Source organism: Eubalaena glacialis, chromosome 11, assembly GCF_028564815.1.
Source record: "Eubalaena glacialis isolate mEubGla1 chromosome 11, mEubGla1.1.hap2.+ XY, whole genome shotgun sequence".
Lineage (NCBI taxonomy): Eukaryota > Metazoa > Chordata > Mammalia > Artiodactyla > Balaenidae > Eubalaena > Eubalaena glacialis.
The window spans coordinates 34,459,908-34,480,861 of record NC_083726.1 but is presented as its reverse complement, the minus strand read 5'-3'; positions in this window follow the sequence as shown (position 1 = coordinate 34,480,861).

Genomic DNA, 20,954 nt, shown 5'->3' with positions numbered 1-20,954 from the left:
AAACATTACATTAGGAAAAATCACAATATGACCTGCTTACCATTGCTCCACTGCCACAACCTCCAGTGTCCATTGCTTTGGAACAAAATGACTTCTCCAACATCTTTGGTGAAATCAGGCTTCTGAAGAAGTCCTGTTCTTATGAGTAGTCAAGGAAAGCAGAAAAGAAATATCCTCTTTCATTGGCTTTCCTACTCCTTAATGCAAGGGCTCATAAATTATAATCTAAAGAATGTCTCTTCTAATGTTATATTGTCTTCAAATTCTTACCTGAGGGGTTATTTGGTAAGGGAGGAGAAGTGATCGTGGTTTGTTTTTTTTTTTAGCTTTATAGTTATACATGACTTTCCAACAAAGAATTATCCAACTCTCATGAACTCACCAATAAGAGTCAAAAGGCAAGCTCAGAGAAGGTAAATAAATATTTATCAAATAAAAAAGACAAATTGCTGGTATGCAGAAAATATACGGAACACTTAATCTGTAAGAAAAACATAGGCAACACTGTGTAAAAATGGGCTGAAGACTTGTATGGCTACATCAAAAAAGAAGATACATGTTGAGGGACCAAGATGGCATAGGAGGAAGACCCTGAACTCATCTCCTTTCACGGGCACACCAAAATTACAACTACTCGCAGAGCAACTATCTATGAGAACAATGTGAAGACTAACAGAAAAGATATTCCACAACTAAAGACATAAAGAATGAACCACAAAGAGATGGGTGGGATGGGGAGAAACATGATATAGTCAGTACCCATATCCCCAGATGGGTGACCCACAAATGAAAAGAATATCACAATTGCAGAGGTCCTCCCCAAGGAACCCATATTGGGCTCTGCAGCCCAAGTGTCCTGCACAAAGAAGACGAGCCCCAGAATGTCTGGTTTTGAAAACCAGAGGGGTTTACATTCAGGAAAACCAGAGGATTATAGGAAACAGAGACTCCTCTCTTAAAGGGCATGCAGAAAATCTCACATGCTCTAAGTCCCAATGCAGAGTCAGTAGTTTAAAAGGAGCCTGAGTCAGATCCACTTGCTGATCTTGGAGAGCCTCCCAAGGGAGGCAGAAGGCCACTGGGACTCCCCTGGGGACAGAGATGCTGGGGACGGAGAAGCTGGCAACGGTCATTTCGGAGAACTCATTTTGCCATGTAGACGGTGGTGCTGGAGAGCGCCATTTTGGAATCCTCCCTCTGGCCCATAAATTATGGGGGCTTACCCACCCTCCAGTGAGCTGACAGCAGCCCTGGAGCACTCCGGCCTGCATGGCCAGCCACGTGAAAACCCAGCCCTGCCCTCCAGTGGACCTGCAGCAACTTCACGAGGCATGGCCTCACAGCCAGTCAGGCCAGGAGTCAGCCATGCCTACCAGCCCTCCCACAACAGAAGAGGGCATGTAGCTCACACAAGGGCCACCCTAGGGTATATAACTCCGGTGACCAGAGGGAGCATGCAGCTGGGCACCATAGAACGTCTCCTAATACAGCCACTTCTCCAACATCAGGAAACGTAACCAACCTACCTAATCCATAAAAATAAGCACAGAGCATTAGGCAAAATGAGGAGACAGAAGAGTATGTTCTGAAGGAAAGAAGAAAACAAAACCTTAGAAAAAGAATAAAGTGGACATACAGATGGTCAGCAGACACATGAAAAGAAGCTTAAAAATACTAATCATCAGAGAAATGCAAATCAAAACTACAATGAGATCCTGCCTCACACCTGAAAACAAATAACAAGTAGCTTCTTCAAAAAATTAAAAATAGAGCTGCCATATATTCCAGTGATTTCAATCCTGGGAATTTACCCCCCAAAACCAAAAGTACTAATTGGAAAAGATATATGCACCCTTATGTTCATTGCAGAATTATGTACAATAGCTAAGATATGGAAGCAACCTAAGTGTACATCAGCAGATAATGAATAAAAAAGATATAGTATACACACACACACACACACACACACACACACACACACACACACACAATGGAATATTACTCACCCATAAAAAAAGAAAGAAATCTTGCCATTTGGGACAACATGGATGGATCTAGAGTGTATTAAGCTATGTGAAGTAAGTCAGACAGGGAAAGACAAATGCCACATGATCTCACTTAAATGTGGAATCTAGAAACAAAACAAAACAGAATGAAAATAGACTCATAGATACAGAGAACAAACTGGTGATTGCCAGAAGGGAGGGAGGGTTGAGTAAAATAGGTGAAGGGGATTAAGAGGTACACACCTCCAATTATAAAATAAATAAACCATGAGGATGTAATACACAGCATAAGGAATATGGTGAATAATATTGTAATAACTTTGTATGAGGACAGATGGTTACTAGACTTATGATGATCATTTCATAATGTATGCAAATGTCAAATCACTATGTAATACACCTGAAATTAACATAATATTGTACATCAATTATATTTCAAATAAAAATACTTAAATATTGAGTATTTATCTATCTACCTATCTGTCTATGTATCTACTGGCAAGCTCATTAGTCATCAGGGAAAATGAATCAAAACTATAATAGGATTCCAATATACACTCACCAGAATGGCTAAAGTTAACAAAAATAACAACACCAAATGTTAAAAAGGTTGGGGAGTAATTTGAACTTTCTTACACTGCTGGTGGCAGTATAAATTTTGAAAAACTGTGATTGTACTAAGTTGTAGGGATTTCAATCTAAAGCGTATAATTAATAGAAACATGTACAAATGTGTACTGAAAGATCTACAAGGATGTTAATATCAGCATTATTTACAAAGTATTGTAGGTACAAACTAGAAACAATCCAAATGTTAATCAAGAGTAGAATGGATAAATGGTTTTTGGTATATTTCTACAAGGGAATACCATATGGCAATGATAATAATATGCCAATGCGGCACACATCGAGGTGGAAGAATCTCAAAAATAACATTGAGTGAAAGAAACCATATACATAAAATTATGAACTGAATTATTCCATTTTATAAAGTTTGAAAGCTGGCAAGATTAAACTATTTGGTGTTAAACATTAGGACAACAGTGACCTACTGTCTTTAGGAAAGACCGTAGGGTGCGATTAGAAGGTGCTATGAATTTTTCATATTAATGCTTGTTAAGTGAAGCAGAGGGTGCTGGATGGTGAGCCGTGGTTCAATAACTGACCACAGAAGAAATTGAAATAGAAAAGTTAACTTTCCACAGATCCTGGAGGAAATACCCGGCCACACGGGGAGGTTAAGGCAGAATGCAGACAGTCAGGACCTGAGGCACATGCCTTTATTTATTTATTTAAACTTTTTTTTAAAAACAAATTTATTTATTTATTTTTGGCTGCATTGGGTCTTCGTTGCTGCGCACAGGCTTTCTCTAGTTGCGGCGAGCGGGGGCTACTCTTTGTTGTGGTGCGCGGCCTTCTCGTTGCAGTGGCTTCTCTTGCTGCGGAGCACAGGCTCTAGGCGCTCTGGCTTCAGTAGTTGCGGCACGCAGACTTAGTAGTTGTGGATCGCGGGCTCTAGAGCACAGGCTCAGTAGTTGTGGCGCATGAGCTTAGTTGCTCCGCGGTATGTGAAATCTACCCGGACCAGGGCTCGAACCTATGTCCCTTGCGCTGGCAGGCGGATTCTTAACCACTGTGCCACAAGGGAAGTCCCACATGCCTTTATTAAAGTTCATGGGTGGAGTGCTTTGGGGTTCCCTGGCTAAGGCTGGATTGGTCAATTCAAATTCAAAGAGCAAGGTTTTGGTAAGCCCCATGGGGGTCTTATCTAAGTGGCATATAAGGGAAAGGCATTGGAATGGAGAGGAGATGTTGGTCACAGGGCTATTGGGGAAGTCATATCTGGAACTTAACATTTACTTGTGACTCTGTGTGCTGCTACCTAGGGCATTTGCTTGCATGATGGGCTAGTGTAAGTTTAAGGCCACTGCAGGCTGCTTGGACAAATAAAATGAGTGCCAAGGCAGCAATACCATGAAGTAGTTTAGCTACACTCTTGACAGAGGGTTCGTAGGAATGGCTTTTGTGGTGCTGGTAATGAGTTACTCTTGATTGGGAAAAGTGGTATTTACATGACTGTGTTCGCTTTAGGAATATTCATCCAACTGTACACTTATGATGTATATACTTTTTGTTCCATAATTTATACTCTGATTTTTAAAAAATTCATGTGAATTTATGAAATCATCATTATTCAATGTGTAAGCCTATAAGTTTTTCACTGTATAAAATAATAAAATTCATTTTAAGTGGACATTGTTAGGATGGTACAAACAGGATATTTTGTTTCTGTTTTTATTTTTCATTAGTCATGGATGACCCATTCCTAAGTGTCCTCAGCCTTAGTTTATGGAACAGTTTAATAAGTAACCATGCTGAGATTAGGGGAAAAAATTTTTTTGACAAAGAATTGACAAATTTTCTGAATATTTCTAATGGTCTGCAAAGAAGCATGACAACTTCAAAAGAACCTATGAGATTTGACGGAAGTAAGGGTATTCTAAGTCTTTTTTTTTTTTTTTTTTTTTGCCTTTTCAAAGTAATCTCAGTCTTTGAAATAAGTACGCAGCTTTGTTTGGATCTGTCAGCAAGACACAAAGATGAACTATACCTGGAACACCATTGCCTGGTCGATTTGAAATGAATCTCTTCATGTTTTTTTGGTGTACTTGCAGTGAACTGGGTCCTCTGAATACCTTTTAAGCAGGCAAATTCTAAGAGTTGTATGAATAATTCCTAGAATCATTCTAGCTCTGCATCTATGTTAGATTAACCAGAAGTATACACTCAGCTGGATACTGCTTATGTCCTTAATATCAGAAAGGAAGTCCTAAATTTAGAGAGAAATGGGCTTCTTTTTGGTTTTACAAAGGAGATGAAAGAATTTGTGCCAATTCAGGAATGGTGAGGGAACGCTGCCCCCACTTCCACTTCTAGGTTTCAGTGAGAGAAACTTTATGTAAGTGTAAACATTTTATTATCAAAAGGAGAATTGAATAAAATACAGTTGGGAATGTTTTGAATATTCTGTAAAAAAAAAAAAATGTAACTCAAATTTTACCTCTAGATTGGTGTGGCCTGATAAATAATTTGCTGACCTTGACTATGGTTGCAAAATAATTATGTGATGAGTAAAGCATTCTATCAAATACAGTTTTACTTTTGAATTTTGACAACAACTTTATTAAATTGAGTAAATTCAGTCAAAAACAGAGAATCCCACATACACATTGGCGATACAGCCCACATTAGAGTTCCCATGATATTTTTCATGAAGCTCGCATTTTTTGAAGTATTATTGTGGTCTCTCTCTCTCTTCCCCTCTCCCTCAATTTCTCTTTCTCTCTTCCTTTACCATACTGTTTTACACATATTTTCTCTCTCACAGGTAACATACACACACACTGTTTTACACATACTCTCACACATACGTCGTGCTGTTTTCCAAACACACACTCACATTTGCATGTATGCTCACATGCACGCACCCAATTTCCCTAATGGAGTAGGCCCAGGGAAGGCCTGCTAGTGTACACAACTGATTGTACATGTTCGTAGACTGGGGCAGTTACATCCAGCCTTGTATACCTATAGTGTGATTAAACAGGTATGATGTCCACTTATCAATATACACTGTGGGTAACATTGTTGGTACCCTTGAAGAAGTAACATAACTTAAATGTTCTTTTCATATCCAAGTAATGTCATTTGTCAAAGGCAGTTTTGGAAACCATAGAGAATGGTTAAACTGGAGTTTGTGGGTGATATGGGTACTAGGGGTACCAGGACCTGCCGTGTTAATACAGTTTTTCAGAACTTATCCTACACAGGCAGCACACCACAGCCACTAACCTGGCTTGATAAATTATCTTTAGAGAACATCTTCAGGCCTGGTAACTCCTATTAAGCTTTTTTGGAAATACAAAAATTCAAGCTTTTTTCACAGTAAACCCTGTCATAAAATTTATGGGTCAGAGACTGCCTTTCCCAAGACTCCAACTCAGTTCTAGGCCTCCTTTACGTGATAAAATAAGTTGAAAAATCCTGGCCTAAGCAAGTCTAGCAAGCCTCTTTACTGCAGGACTTCTTGGAGCCTTTAATATACATACTAATGGACATTATGGACTTCCAAGCAGAGTGTATAGCGTGTAGCATTAACCAAACTCGTTTGACCACAGACCTCTTCTTCAATGGGCTTCTTTCAACACCACTTTGTGGTTAAACACACAAGCCCAATCCCTGCACTATTGCTTCTTTCTGAATTCCCTCACTCTCCTAATTAGTAACTGTTTGAATATGACCTTTGGAAGGTCTAGTAGGCTGAAAGTCTTTTTCCTACAAACAAAAAACTTGGGACCCAGAAAAGCTTATATGCCCGGGAGGGTCCCACAGGGTCCTGCTCAGTTTCAGTCTCCCTTTTTCTTTGATTCTCCTCAATCTTCAGGGGAACAGGTTTTGGACAAGAAAGGGAATAACATTTTAGATAGAGAGGTTAATCATAAACTTGGCAGAGGAACTCAGTTTTAGGGAGACTGGGTTTCATCATGAATGAAGATATTCTAGCATAATGTCAGAAAGGATGGCACAAGTTAGATTTTTATCTTCTAGCATTTTTTTTACTATCTATATGTCATGATCTATGTTTTGGTGAGCTCTTAGAAAAACATATAGAATTGGTCCAGTTAAATTCATGCAAAAAAGCCACCAAATGAATTCTATCCATCAAGATCCTTTTTTCTTTTCTTTTTTTTTACTTTTCACATTCTACCTTTTTAAAAAAATTTTTATTGGAGTATAGTTGCTTTACAATGTTGTGTTAGTTTTTACTGTACAGCAAAGTGAATCAACTATACGTATACGTATATCCCCTCGTTTTTGGATTTCCTTCCCATTTAAGTCACCACAGAGTACCGAGTAGAGTTCCCTGTGCTATACAGTAGGTTCTCACTAGTTATCTATTTTATACATAGTATCAATAGTGTATATATGTCAATCCCAATCTTCCAATTCATCCCACCCTCCCTTTCCCCACTTGGTTTCCATACATTTGTTCTCCACGTCTATGTCTCTATTTCTGCTTTGTAAATAAGATCATCTCTACCAATTTTTTCAGATTCCACATATATGTGTTAATATACGATATTTGTTTTTCTCTTTCTGACTTACTTCACTCTGTATGACGGTCTCTAGGTCCATCCACGTCTCTACAAATGACCCAATTTCGTTCCTTTTTATGGCTGAGTAATATTGCATGGTATATATGTACCACATCTTCTTTATCCTTCCTCTGTTGATGGACTTTTAGGTAGTTTCCATGTCCTGGCTATTGTAAATAGTGCTGCAATGAATACAGGGGTGCATGTGTCTTTTTGAATTATGGTTTTCTCTGGGTATATGTCCAGTAGTGGAATTGCTGGGTCACATGGTAGCTCTATTTTTAGTTTTTTAAGGAACCTCCATACTGTTCTCCATAGTGATTGTATCAATTTACATTCCCACCAACAGTGCAGGACGGTTCCCTTTTTCTCCACACCCTCTCCAGCATTTATTGTTTGCAGATTTTGTGATGATGGCCATTCTGACCAGTGTGAGGTGATATCTCACGGTAGTTTTGATTTACAATTCTCTGATAATTAGTGATATTGAGCATCTTTTCATGTGTTTGTTGGTCATCTGTAGGGCTTCTTTGGAAAAATGTCTGTTTAAGTCTTTGGCCCATTTTTTGATTGGATTGGTTGTTTTTTTGATATTGACCTGCATGAGGTGTTTGTATATTTTGGAGATTAATCCTTTGTTGCTTCATTTGCAAATATTTTCTCCCATTCTGAAGGTTTTCTTTTCATCTTGTTTATGGTTTCCTTTTCTGTGCAAAAGCTTTTAAGTTTCATTAGCTCCCATTTTTTTGTTTGTTTGTTTTTATTTCCATTACTCTAGGAGGTGGGTCAAAAAAGATCTTGCTGTGGGTTATGTCAAAGAGTGTTCTGCCTATGTTTTCTCTCAGGGTTTTATAATGTCTGGCCTTACATTTAGGTCTTTAATCCGTTTTGAGTTTATTTTTGTGTATGGTGTTAGGGAGTGTTCTAATTTCATTCTTTTACATGTAGCTGTCCAGTTTTCCCAGCACCACTTATTGAAGAGGCTGTCTTTGCTCCATGGTATATTCTGGCCTCCTTTGTCATAGATTAGATGACCATAGGTGTGTGGGTTTATCTCTGGGCTTTCTGTCCTGTTCCATTGATCTATATTTCTGTTTTTGTGCCAGTACCATACTGTCTTGATTACTGTAGACCTGTAGTCTACAGTAGTAGACAGTAGTAGACAGTCTATAGTCTGAAGTCAAGAAGCCTGATTCCTCCAGCTCCATTTTTTTTTTTCCTCAAGAGTGTCTTTGCTATTCGAGGTCTTTTGTGTTTCCATACAAATTGTAAAATTTTTTGTTCTGTAAAAAATGTCATTGTTAATTTGATAGGGATTGTATTGAATCTGTAGATTGCTTTGGGTAGTATAGTCATTTTCACAATATCGACTCTTCCAACCCAAGAACATGGTATATCTCTCCATCTGTTTGTGTCATCTTTGATTTCTTTCATCAGAGTTTTATAGTTTTCTGAATACAGGTCTTTTACCTCCTTAGGTAGGTTTATTCCTAGGTATTTTATTTTTTTTGTTGTAACAGTGAATGGGATTGTTTCCTTAATTTCTCTTTCTGATCTTTCGTTGTTAGTGTATAGGAATGCAAGAGATTTCTGTACATTAATTTTGTATCCTGCTACTTTACCAAATTCATTGATTAGCTCTAGTATTTTTCTGGTGGCATCTTTAGGATTTACTCTGTATAGTGTTATGTCCTCTGCAAACAGTGACAGTTTTACTTCTTCTTTGCCAATTTGGATTCCTTTCATTTATTTTTCTTTTCTGTTTGCCGTGGCTAGGGCTTCCAAAACTATGTTGAATAATAGTGGTGAGAGTGGGCATTCTTGTCTTGTTCCTGATTTTAGAGGAAATGCTTTCAGTTTTTCACCATTGAGAATAATGTGTGCTATGGGTTTGTCATATATGGCCTTTATTATTTTGAGGTAGTTTCCCTCTATGCCTACTTTCTGGAGAGTTTTTATCATAAATGGGTGTTGAAATTTGTTGAAAGCTTTTTCTGTATCTATTGAGATGATCATATGGTTTTTATTCTTCTATTTGTTAATATGGTGTATCACATTGATTGTTTTGCATATATTGAAGAATCCTTGCATCCCTGGGATAAATCCCACTTGATCATGGTGTATGATCCTTTTAATGTGTTGTTGGATTCTGTTTGCTAGTATTTTGTTGAGAATTTTTGCGTCTATGTTGACCAGTGATATTGGCCTGTCATTTTCTTTCTTTGTGATATCTTTGTCTGGTCCAGATCCTGTTTCCAATAGCAGCCTATGGAATCCAAACAGTTACTTTAAGAAATGACCTTATATTTTAAAAAAATGTTTCTACACTTTTTTGCTTATGGAAAGACTAGTTTCATATATTACACTGGGATAAAGAATTTGAATGGAATTACATATGAATTAATATAAAATGATTACCTCTAGTGTTGACAGGTTTGAACTTGCACATCTTAAAGAACAGCCATAATCCTCTGAAATATTGCATCAATTATTGACAATTCTTAATCCATCAGAAACTTTTGTTTATAGGAATTTGTAGGGCTCATTTTGGTTTTATTGAAATGCCATCTAATTACATATTAGCTGTAGATATCAGGTGCTTCTGATGAACTGAAAATATGTGTCTGATGTGTGGGAAACTTCATAAGTTTCCTCATCTGTCATGCACATGATTATGTATGGATATGTTACTGACTTGGCCTGGGTTCTTGGACTCTTTAATCAATAGGAATTGATAAGAGGCCAGATGAGAAATGCAGGCAAGGCTTTATTGGGACTCATGCTGCAGCATGAGGGAGTGAAAACAGGTTAACAGGTTCCCTTGCTTGCTTTCCAAGGGGCAGCGAGTTGGTCCCTTAAACAGGATGAGGGTGGAGGCAGATCGGTGGGTCAGGCTGGAGGGGTGGCTTAGGGGGTCTGCCCACCCCGTTGGTAGTGCTCTGTGCAGGGTACATGCCCAGTACCCTGCTTTTGCCACTCCTCAGAAGTGACAGTTGTGTTTTGGCCTTTTTGTATCTTGTTGTTCATAATTTGCCCCAACTGCACATGCATGCAGTTTTTAGTCCCTTATAGGTATTTTGTATTTTGTTGTTCAGGGAGATGTTAGTCCAGGTGCAAGCACTGCAGTAAAGGGTACCAGGTCCCAGGTCCAAGCCTGTCTCAGATACATTTACAGAAATAAAAAGAGTGAAGTTTTTTTTTTTTCCCTTTGACTTGAATATTATCCCTGTATGTTGCATGAATGAAATATTTTCCATATTTCCATCAGTAATATATTTGCTTTAATTCTTAAGCATAAGTGAACATGATATAAAAATGTATGCTGAATTATTTGTGAATCATTTATTTAAAATTATTTTAAATGTGCTTTTATCTGTAAGGCATTGCTTGTTAAGAAAACTGTTATTATTCTTACTGTTCTAATCTGGTGGTAAACATATTCTTAAGAATTTGCATGTACTTTAGATTTTCCAAATTGAATGAGAGAAAATTGTATAACCATCCTGCTGTTCCTTTAGTGCAATACAACTCTGAAATTAAAAAAAAAAAAGGTGGGTGCAACATTGTGTTGTGGTTTTCTACACTCTAAGTGGAAACATTTTATAATACTTATAAAATGGGTACCTGTACATAAAACGTTTCATCTGAGTTACCAGGAAAAGTGACTGTAAGATTTCCAATTATGCCTCACTTTCCCAAGGTATATACAGATAAGTTCCAACGTAAATAAAGCTATTTCCAAACAACTTAATATAGAACTTGATTTTAAAAATATTTTGAGAAATTATTGCTGTTCCTTCAAGGTAAGTGTCAATCAAGCCTAAAAAGATAATGGAAATGTAAATATAGAATAAAATAGATTGTCTTTCGTGTATTAAATTAATTGCCTGAATAACACTGTAAATCAGGTAATGTTATATTGAGATGGGAACTGGAGCATATATTAACATTTTATTTTGAACACAAAGTGGAAGCAATGTTTATTGATCATATACCTTTTCTCCATCAACATATTTAATATCTATATACTATGTGCCATGTACTGTGCATAGAAATATAGATAAGTTAGACCCTCTACCCTAAAAAAGTGTATTCTGAGGAAACAGACAATGAAACATTGTTTTAAAACCTATAATAAGAATAAATAAAGGTACAGTTGGGGAGAATGGAAGAAAGACACAGGGCAAGGAAAATCCAAGTTTTTAAGAACTAACCTGTGTACTAATTCACTGATTCCTCACAATTACATAATTTAAATATTATTATTTCAATTTTTACAGATGGGCAAAATAGAGTTCTTTAATCTTAAGAATAACAAACTTGCCCAAGTCTTATATCCAGTATATTTTAATTTGAGTGAAATAAAGTTACTAAAAGAGACCAACAATTCTGCCAAATTATCTAGATAGTACGTAATTTGATTAAATTTATAATACATTGGTATTGTTCCCCTATGAATAAACAGCTTAAGTCATTTGCAAAAATAAAATTTAATTTGTGTAAATCTTGGAAAATGTTATGTGTACGTTGTGGATGCTATTGACAAAACATTCTTTCCATAGTTGATAAGCTATTAATCTAAAGTCAATAAATGGAACAGGATTGTAAGGATATATAGGGCCCACAATAAATATGTGTAATTTATTCTTCCAAATGTGAGTATTACTACTTATGCTTTATATACTTTCTTTTTTTTTTCTTTTTTTTTTAAAATTAATTAATTTATTTATGGCTGTGTTGGGTCTTCGTTTCTGTGCGAGGGCTTCCTCTAGCTGCGGCAAGCGGGGGCCACTCTTCATCGCGGTGCGCGGGCCTCTCACTATCGCGGCCTCTCTTGTTGCGGAGCACAAGCTCCAGACGCGCAGGCTCAGTAATTGTGGCTCACGGGCCCAGCTGCTCCGCGGCATGTGGGATCTTCCCAGACCAGGGCTCGAACCCGTGTCCCCTGCATTGGCAGGCAGATTCTCAACCACTGCGCCACCAGGGAAGCCTGCTTTATCTACTTTCACTGTCTAAAATCAATTATATTTACCAGCATGATTTTTGAGAAAGACCATTGAAATGTGTGGAGCTGCTGGTAATTCACCCTGAATGTGTCCCCTCGATTTTCCTGCATATTCTTAAACCAATGAAATAAAGTTAAAATGAACATTCAGGAAATGTTTTGAAGAGAAAAGTAAATAACATATATATATTTTTAAGACTGCGTGTGGAAACCAATTAGGTTGTCCAAAGCTCGTTGCATGGGGCAGGGTGGGGGAAGGATGGATGGGTTGAGGGGCTCACGAACTCCGGAAGCCTCTTCTTTTCAATTGGTTGCACCCTAGGTCACTGTCCAGCCTGAGATCCGAACCCACAATTCTCAGAGCACTTGTATCATACAAAGTGCGTTTGGAATTAGCAAAGATGAGATTATATTTAGTCGGTTTTAGGAAAGGATATTCTTATTCCCTTTTAATTATTTTGAAATACAGACTATATCTGGTAACTCAAATAAAAAATACATGTTCTTATTCTAGAAAAGAGTCATATATAAATTTTTCTATAACTCTAACACACATTTCTACTATTCTTTGGGTTACATACGACATTGAAATTAATAATTACAAATATTCCTGTTGTGATCAAGTAGCTAGAAAATAATTTTATGTATAGAAGACAATGTTTTCTATAACTTAATATAGTAATTTAAAGAACTTGATGGGGGATGATAGATATGAATAACAGGGTCCAATTTATGAGTCAAACATATAGATTTAAAGAAAACATTCTGAGAAAATGAAAGCTAGAGAAATAATTTACCAAGTAAAATTAGTCCCTTAATTTTTGCCTGCTTTATAATTTGCATTACATTGCCATCTAGTGGTTAATACAAGTATTAAAAATAAAGGTGTTAAAACACCTAGGTTATCAGAGGGCCTGTATATAATCAGACTCATAGATATACTACAAGAGATAGGAATATAATATATGGTGTTAGTTTAAGCCCAGGATCCTAAAATCATGTTTTAAGACTGGAAAGAGGAAGAAACCCTTAGGCACAAACACAATAAAGCTACAAGCAAGGTCCCTGATCGGTCTGTAAGGTATTTCCTGTTTCCTAATCTCTGTTGGTGCTCAATGCTTAGTGTTTATTCACAAACAGCTTCTCTTGCTTGGAAATGGGGTCAGATCCAGGCCAAGCCTGCTTAGATTGAATAGGAGAACTTTTAAAAATGGTGATTCCACTTTAGGGGTTCATAGTTTTGTTAACTCCATGAAAGCCTAACTTCTGTCAAAACAAAACAAATTGAATCAAAACAAAACAAAAAACAGTTCTTTACATTGGACTTTTCCAAATTACTGTGCAATTACATAATAACACAAACCTGGTTGGATATGTTAGTAAGAGATATTCAAATTAGAGTTAAACTTTGAAAAATCTCCTTTCAAAGGGGAAATTATGTTAAAATAAGGCATTCTAGTTATCAAATTTTGTCTTAATTATATATTAAATTTATCTTGAGGCATTAAACCTTATTTTAGAAAATAAAATTTTATGTCAAGTATGTGAGAACTCAGAAACATTGTGGGCAGGGTAGTTTGTCAAATTTTGGTTGGATGTGCACCAACCAAAAAACATTAAAAAAAAAAGTTGAATTTATAAAGAAAATTCTTACTATTAGCCGCACATTTGTATTTTCTTTCTGAAAATTTGACTGAAATATGAAAGTTTAACTTTGATTAATATTTATTCCATTACTAATGATAATATCACTCTATCATATCTATTTGTGAAAAAAATGTGAGGTCTCAGAGAGAGAGGAAGGAAGGCCAGTATTTATCATAAATTGAGAAATTCAGTACTATTTTGGGAAAACCCAGCTATATGGTTACCCTAGCAATGGCTCATGTTGAGACTTTCCTGAACATCTTTTTGACCTTATACACGTTAGTTCTTTGAAACTGCGATAACTAGTATTTTATGTTATATTGAACTAAACAGGATGGTTTTATAGTTCTCTACACAGTAGTGTAATTTCCCTTAGTCTAAATGTATTTTTGGTTTTGTTGATTGATAGTTCATGTATTGACTTGATCAACCATTAGTTAGTAATCATTCTCAGCCCTGTAAAACTATTGAGAGTAGACAATTTTACTTTGGAATATTAGGCTGGTATTTTTAGCATCTACCAACACATTTAGACCATCACTAATGAGACAAGTATACTTGAATATCATGTATGGCCCTTGGGAAAGTGAATCTTTCACATTTTATGTTTTGTTGTTGTTGTTTACTAGTTTTGTTTTGGTTTAAACTAGTGTAGTTAAACATCACTTGTGGTCTAGAATAGCAACAAAACATAAACTCTGAGGGTAAGTGACGAGAGATGTCATTGCCAGGGCGCGAGGTTTTAACGGTGTGTTTATGTATGTGTGTGTGTCTCTGTGTGTCCTTTTGTCTTTCTCAGAACGAGATGGCTTTGACCCCGTTTGCTAATTCCAGGAAACAGTTGTAGCCTCTCAGTGGCCTCAGAAGTGCAGAAGTCCCTAAATCCTTTCCTAATTTTTCTGACTGGTCTCATTTGTTAGAGCAGGAAGTCCTTCTGGGCTATATTTATTGAGTTGGACTCTGAAGACAATATGAGAAGAACAGGTCTAGATACGCCTAGCATTCAAGTTAGGTTGAATCTGAATCGTTGGGCCATTTCTTTTTGGAACATGCTAAGAAGGAAAGTGGAAGAAAATTTTAGTCATTAAGAGAGAGTTAAGTTGATTTTTCTGTTATTATTTCATATTAGAATAAATAATTGGAATTTCTTAATGAAAATTTCTTAGTTAAAATCCATATGGATATTTACTTTTTCTTATGGAATATTACCAATTCAATTTATCCTCTAATTTAAAATTTAAAATGTTGCTAAAAATTCAGATTCAATCTTGTCTGCCCCTATATCTACTCAGGGCTATTTCAATTCCAACAAAAACATCCCGTTTCACAAAAGGTTACTCCATGACTTGCAAGAAATCCACTATGTACTTGAAGTAGAATTACCTAGAGAAAAATTATTATCAAGAGAAAAATGCTTTTTGAATCAGCTTACTCTTTATTAAGCACAATTACCTTTATGATGTTTGATGAAACAGTACTATTAATATCAAACTCCATTAGTGTTTTCATTTATAAACTTTGGAAAACATTTACTGAGTGTTGTATGCTTTTACATTTTAGTATGTAATTTTTTCATGTCATACTCTTTTTCATCTTTCTATTTTTTAAAATTAATACTAAAATGGTAGAACTGGAAGTGAAACAAAACAAAATTCTTGTTTTACATGAGGCAATTGTTGATTTATATATTTATGCTTTTTCTTTTTTAAGTAAATACGTGGTTACAGGATTAGAATACTTTTCAGATACCTTCATAAAAAAATCAGAACTTCTGAAATGATAAACAAAAAGTATATTCAAAGTAAAACACCAGGAAGAGGGGTCTTTGGGCCTTCATAGTGGGAATGTGAAATTTGACCACTAGATGGTGCACCTAATCCAAGTATCTAATTGAACAGGCCTCAAGCTCTTCCCATAACTTTTGGAAATTGAGTCATTTTTAAATTTTAAGTCAACTTTTCTTTTTAATTGCATAAAACATTTAATTCAGCATATTAGACAGTTATGGTGATATTTTCCATCAATTTTACTCTCAGATGGGAATGTTTTAATGCCCACCTGATTTAGAATGAAAGAATAGATGTAACAGAATAGACATTTTCTTCCCATTTCAGTTCATAAGATTCTCTTGTTGATCACCTTTACAGTTATGCTTAAGACAAATGACAGCTTTTCTTTCTTTTGGGGACAAGTACAAGATTCAGTGGATGAAAACAGATATTTATAGAAAGTATACACAATGTTTTTATGTTGTTCAGTCTTCACAGTTTTTAACAATTCTCAATTTGCTGCTTCAAATGAATAATAAATTGCAAGCACGGGTATAAAAACAGCAAGCATACTACTTCACCATGTTACAGACTTTAAAAAAATACGTGACAGATTAACAATAATTATTTGACTACCTAATGAAGAAAACATCTAGATCATTAGTTTTACCTATTTTATATATGCATACATTTCAATCGGTAAAGGTTGACCGTGAGATTGGTATGAGACTCATTAGGGCACAATAAATATTACTATCTTTGATGAAATTAAGTCCCTGAACACATACGGTAAAAAGTAGTTTCTCAACTAGCTTAACAGAAGTGTGATTTTTACAAAACCAGATTCACGAAAAAAAAACACAACTAAAATCTCTCTTCCAAACGACAAATGAGATCTAAGTGGTAGGTAGTTTTGATGAATTGGATTTAAAAAAAAAAAATTTGGACATAATCTTCAACTTTGTGTGGAGAAAACAGTGGGAATTGCAATAATTTTTTGAAAACTCTCTTTGTCTATGCAAACATACAAGCAACACATTTTCAATCAAACCACTTGGCGGCCATCTGTGACACTGGCAGAGAAAGGAAATTGTGGATTGCTCTATTACTCAGTTTTGTTGAAGAAACTGTTTATACTAACATGAGAATCCCTTCTCTATAGGTTTGGCATTTTGTTTGTGCTGAGATAACAAAAATAATATATACATTATGTTTGCATTTCAGACACCTCAAACTTAAGGTTTTAAATTTGTTGAAGCAATTTGATAAACTTTCTAAAACATTATTTCAAAATTTGAGAAAGTTCATAGACTTGAGAAAGTTACACTTAGTCCTTAGAAAAGATTTAATTCAATTAAACAGCAATACTTTGTTAAAAAAAAAATGCCATTAAATTTTGTTTTAAAAAAAAATGCCATTAAAACTAAAATTTTTAGTTTTCAGCTTGTTGTGTAAGATTTAACCCAAACCCCAGGGGCAAACCACATAGTTAAATAATGAATCATGAGGCCCAGTTCTATCCTCAGCCAATGCTAATCATGCAAATATGAAACAGAGTCAGAGACTAGGGAAACACATAATTTATGGCATGAAATTAAAAAAGAATCTAAATCCACAGAATTTTGTTTTTCTTTTCCCATTGCCCAAATTATTTTTGGAGTAACCTTGCTTAGAAAGCTTTGGTGAATTGACACAAAAAAACATAGAAATATACCCTTAAGCAAATACCAAAGTAAATTTTGAAATAAGTTACAAACTGCTCAGTGGAGGTCTTCCTATCCTGAAAGCTGATTTCATGGTTACAGGTCTTTCAAGCAGGTGTGGAATCATTGGTTGGTGAGACAAAATGATGACAGAATGTAGGTGAAAGCACTTTGCCAGTGTCATAGCTTAAAAAGTATAAGCTGTTATTTTGTTGTCATCTATATTTCCTCAATGCAGTCTACTTATTCAGAATTTAGTTTCTTATCAAAGAAATAGTGATAACATCCTACCTGGCTCTAAGCAAGGGGATGCGTTGTGTCTGTGCTTAATTTTTATTTTTTTCTGTTTTCTGAACTATGTTTATGATTAATATTTATTTTAATTTTTTTTTCATCTGTACATGAAAGCATATTATTTGTGAAGGACGCAGATCAAGGACCTTACAGGTATTTCTGCAATGAGGTCATGTCACTTTATTCATTGCAAAAGTTTCAAAAGTTAGTCATATTTAGGTCTTTTTCAAGGGCATGGGTCAGAAGTATATGTACAGAAATTGTTCTTCCAGCCTTCCTGTCACCATACACATGAATTCCAGTAGCAGCTAGAAAGGAATTAACAGTTTTGGAGGTTGAGCAACAGTCCTTAAGACATACTTTTAAGTATCCTGCAAATATCAGTGAGCTATGAAGGAAGAAGAACATGGACCTTTATCCTAGTCTTCTTCCTCTGCATATAGCTGAAGATAGTTCTGTTGTGTCAAAGAAAATCATGGATTTTCCTTTTATTGCAGTGTTGAATGAGAAAGCAAGAAATCTATCAGTCATGAAAAGAGTGAGTCCAGACAGATCATACGGTAAAAATACATACTGAAATCCTTCAACAAAGATTTCATCTGTTCAGGGGAGTGCAGACGGTACGAGAACTTTCAAGACATTAAAGTAGGTCCTGGGTAAAGGGAGCCACCATTGTGTATTGGCTTTTGTTGCTTTGTTTTCCATGTACATTTGGAACTTATTTACTTGGCCCAAATTATTTCACTTGGATTATGTGAGGGACTTGTCATTAACCTACAGTAGAATCCACAACTCAACTTTCTTCCAAATATGAGACTGAAGTTAAGTGTTCAAATGTTTTGGATATTTCATATCATGTAAGTTTAAAAAGTCAAACATACTCACTCATGTCTCAAATCTATTTAACTTCTCTGTGGCTCAATCTTCTTATTTCCTCAGAGATAGAAATTATCATAATACTTCACATTGAGTGTCTGCAATTGACTATACACTGTGAAGAATAGAAATATATGTGAGGAGCAGTTAATATTTAAAAACTAACGGAAACACCAAGTTATTTACTGTTAAATAAGCAAGGATAATTCTATTTATTTGTCCAGTGAGGGTGGATAGGTATTAATTCATCTTTAAAAAAGTTATTTAGAACTATCAATTTTAAAGATACTTCTTATTACTAAATTGAACCTCCTTCAAAAACTGATAAGCATATTCTTAGAGGTAAAAACCTAAGCATGGCAGTGGCATGAATATTCAATTTAGCTAAGCTTAATTAAATAATACCCAACTAATTGTCAGATTGTTAATTGTACATAATCTTACAAAATCTATGTTTTGGTATACATCTATCCTCTTCACATTTTGAAATAAGAAAAATACATGTGAATTGGGCCAAAGAGAAGGTTAGATTACTTTTGCTATATCATTAAATCTCTACTAACCATTTAATACAATATATGTAGACTCAGTAGCCAAACTTTATTCTTCAAGTTTTATTTCATAATATGGTAGAACAAAGAGGAACTTGTTCAGAATTTTGTTTAATTATAATCATATGATTCATATCTAATCTACGAGAAGTCTTAAACTTGAAATATCAATGTAAACGTCAGAAAATCTGGAAAATCTCATGAGGATTAGATTTATACTTCTAAGAAATTCTTTTAATTTTTTGTATAGAATCTAAAGTTTGGCAAGTGTATGAAATCTTTGCTTTTCAGGCTTCAAGTTACAGATTTTTCTTTTCTCTCTCTACCCTCTTCCTTCCTTCCTCCCTCCCTCATTTCTTTTCTTCTTTCCTTTCCTTTTCTTTCCTCTCTCTCCCTTTCCTTCCTGTTCATTTCTGTAATTTCTTCTCAGAAGTTCCTATAATTTTAAAGCTTGAATATTTGATTGGATTTAAGGAGGAAAATCCATATCTGGCTTTATTCTAAGTATATTTTACTATTGTAGACAAATGGAGGAAACTCTATTCAAAAAAGTAATTGAAACTGTTTTTAAGCCTGACATTGACATATGAATAAATACTTTAAGTTGTGCTGTAGTTTCACAGAGCAACTTTGCCTGTCCATCACTCACCTTAACCATTTCTCATGGTTTCTTCATTTTTCTATTTTTTACTTGCTGAATTTGAGATCAATATTTATTTTCTTCTAACACTCCTTAAAGTTAACTGAAACAACAAAATTACTTTTAAGTGAAGTGTTAATGTCAATTTATTAAATTTACTATGTCTTGTGCTTATAAAAGTATTAAACTTCACCTCTAAATCAAATACACTTCAATTAAAAAAAAAAAAAAAAGGACATCTAGTCATCTTATCAAAGGAAAAAAAAAAATCACTGCCAAATCCCTTTAGGTCAGGGCCAATATTTTATTCCTCTGTAAAACCGTAAAAATAATATCACGCTTTCCTTATCTTGTAGTTTTATTGTGATAATTAGTGCAAAATTGCCTTATAAGCTGCAATTCAGTTTCAAAGGAAGTTGTTGCATTGACTGCATTGATTGGGGTCTGATGTTAGTGAGATATAGATTGTCATTTCAGTTATTTTATTCTGCTGCTTCTGGTGGCCATCGTATATCGCTAGATAGCCCCAGGCCGACTTACAAAGGACTACCCATTCAGAACAAAAACATGATACAACTGGAAGATATTTTCAGCAAACATCTTTGTTCTATCTCCTTGTTACACAGGAAAAGATAAAACCAAAAAAGAAGTGACTTTCTCATTGAGTGACAAAATTAGAACCAGCATGCAGGGCATCTCAATTTGGGGGAGAAATTGACACAGGGAGGATGCAGAATCTTTAAGTCTGAATCTCAACTCTATTACTAAGTACTGTGTCCTCACTGGTTAGAATAAAGATAACTAACCTTCCACACAAATTTGTGGTTTGAATCAGGTGAGAGAAATAGATGAAAAATCTAGAACAAGGATAAGCAGAAGGCAAACTCTCAGCAAATCAATCCTTCACTCCCTTCCTCTCTCCCTTCTTCTTTAACCTTCAAACTAATTTTGGGGGATGATTATTGTTTTGTGTGCAGTCCATAATTCATAGGCAGAATGAGTTGTACTGTTCTATATTTGGAAATACTTTGTGAAGTGAATAGGGAAACGACTCTGAAGACTGTCTTGAATGAATTGAAGGCTGACTTTTTATAGTTGGTGTTTCTTTGCATATGACACGAATGGGCCCATACTGTATACTCTTATTAAACTAAATTTCCAAAAAATAATAATTTGATGTGAAAATCATAAGTTGAAACAATATCCTCCTACTACTAGTTTGATTTTTACTGAAACTGTATTTATTTATATAAGATATGACACTTTATTTTATAAAACTACATCTCGCTTAAAAGAAATCATTTTAT